This window comes from Capsicum annuum, chromosome 7 (genome assembly GCF_002878395.1).
Source record: "Capsicum annuum cultivar UCD-10X-F1 chromosome 7, UCD10Xv1.1, whole genome shotgun sequence".
Classification (NCBI taxonomy): domain Eukaryota; kingdom Viridiplantae; phylum Streptophyta; class Magnoliopsida; order Solanales; family Solanaceae; genus Capsicum; species Capsicum annuum.
Genome location: NC_061117.1, coordinates 188,272,976 through 188,275,453, shown reverse-complemented (window position 1 = coordinate 188,275,453; position 2,478 = coordinate 188,272,976). Strand labels below are relative to the sequence as shown.

General features: G+C 29.8%; 1 pseudogene; it reads right to left on the bottom strand.

The window, feature by feature from the left end:
- The window catches only part of LOC107876712, a 4,668-nt pseudogene extending 2,881 nt beyond the window's left edge, over nucleotides 1-1,787 (bottom strand).
- Between the last annotated feature and the right edge of the window lie 691 nt (nucleotides 1,788-2,478).

The following is a 2,478-nucleotide window of genomic DNA, read 5'->3' as shown; positions in this document are numbered from 1 at the left end:
TTTTTCATTTTTTTCACTTATTTTTACTCGTTTCTTACACTTTTTTTCTTTCTTCTTTTTCATCATTTTTTTTTCAATTTTATTTTTTTGCATTTTTTTTGTATTTCTGTTTCCTCCTTTTTCATTCTTAGTTCGTTGTTTTTGTCATTTTTCTTATTTTTTTATATTCTTTTCCTCATTTTTTTTTGTCATTGCATCTTATATTTTTTTTACTTTAAATTTATTTGTATCATACTATATATTTCAAATAAATTTATTATTTGTATTTGAATAGTTTAGTTGTCAATATGTGCAATTTATCATTTGTATTTATATACAAATAAATATATGAATTAAAATCAACATGAGTTGTGGTGTAGTGGATGAGACTGCTCCACCCTTAACCAGAGGTCGAGGGTACGATCCTGGTTATGAAGAAAACTCTGTTGAGAGCACTGTCACCTTAATGGGCCCTACAACGCCCGATCCGGATTAGTTGGGGCTCCAATGCAGGCACCGAACACCGGATGAAAAACCCAAAAAAAGTATATGAATTAATTGTATTTTCTTGAGACTAAAATATATATGACTGAGGATCCACATAGCTCTCTAATTATAAATGTTGGGCGAATATAAATCAATATGTGCTTATGGTATTTTCGTTATCATAAAAAAAAGGAGACCAAAAATAGAAAAAAAATAAAAAAGTAGAAAGAGAGGCAGAAGTTAGAGATAGAAGAGAAAAAAAACATAAAGAAAGAATTGAAGAAAAAAATAAAAAAAATGAAAAAAAAATAATAAAAAAGGAGAAAAGAAAAAAGAAAAAAGATGACTGTCAAAACAAATATACTGAATGGTTACGATATTTTAGTCATCATCCATAATTTGTACTCGACTTAACCATGTTCTTCAAAAAAAAAAAAAAAATATAAAACATAAAATACAACCAAAAAAGAAAAATGAGAAAGAAGTAAAAATAAAAAAATAAAAAATATAAAAAAAGAGACTAAAAAGGAAAAGGAAAAAAGAAAGAGAAACAAAAGGTAGAGGGCAGAGATAGAAAAGAGAGACAAAAGACAAAAAAATGAAAAAAGAAAAAAAACGAGAGCCTTCATGTATAGAAGAGAGACAAAAAAAAACTAAAAAAAAAGAAATGAAAAAAAAGTCAAGTTATTATGATATAGAAGTTTTAAGTTTTTGACTTGGGAGTTAAAGTGGGTTGAAACCATTTTTGCCCAATCCATATTTGACCAAATCCATATTTACCCATATTTATATGGGCGGATTGCAATTCGAACCATTTTTACTCGATCCATATTTAACCTATCCAAATCCAATCCAATCCGCCCGTTTTCCACCCCTAATCTACTCTATCATATTGAATTGTATAATCATTTAATTAAAAGGTTAAGAGATTGACGATAACAAACTTTTATTTACTTAAATTATAGCTTAAACATTTTCATTGCTAGGGAGAGGAATCAAAAAATACCTTTATCTTCTCCATATGAAAAGCAGGGTTGAGAATTTTCTTGTGTTTTCTCAATTTATCCTCTTCATAGCTTACAACTCCTTGTGCCAGCAACTTGGTCAGAGGAGTTGATTCTGGCTTTTGATAGATGGCATGTTTGTTAAACACATCCCTTAATACCTCAGGATTCATTACAAATACCAAAGGCTTTGGCCCAACCCATATAAAACAATTTTTACCTGTAAAATATTGTAAGTCCAAAATTCTTAGCTCAACTTTATCTTACTTCTCATAAGCATAGAAACTTACACCCTATCCGTCTCATAATACTTGGCATGTTTGTTAAAAAAAATTGTGTCTAAATAGTTGACATGTTTAAAGAATCAAGAGATAATCAAGTATTTTTTTTTTCAACTTTACCCTTAGTAATTAATGAAAGTAATTAACTCCAACAAGTATGACAATATTTAATGTGAATTTTGTTGGGTTCAAGTTGGATGTGTGAATGAAAAATGGAAGTAATAACTTGAGGGAAAATGAGCTTTCACTTAAAAGGAAAGCCTACTCACTTAAAGGAAAGTCTACTTCTCCAACATTGGTGGGAGAAAATAATTTTTTTTGTGTTTTTATTAAGAAGCACAACTTCAAATGGATAGTGAGGTAAGAACCAAGAGATGCTTCGTGCCGTCATCATTGCTCGCTTGGCTTTGGATTTGTTGAGATTAATTTTTCGGACAAAGTTTATTTGAGACTTGGAAAAAAATAAGTGAATTTTTAATTAAAAAAGTCCAACGAAAATATTTTCTCCATGCACGCCATGCAAATGCATGTAGAAACGCATCTCGAAAGGGACACAACCCTTTGAGAAAATGACACACTGTTTCAGAAAAGGAATGATTGCTCGATCAAAAATAACAGTTCAAAAAAGACACACTATTTCAGAAGGCACAGACATGACTATTTTGAAATGATACACCTTTTCATGAACCATTGCTTCCTTTTCGAAGGTACACTTGATGGATATAAAT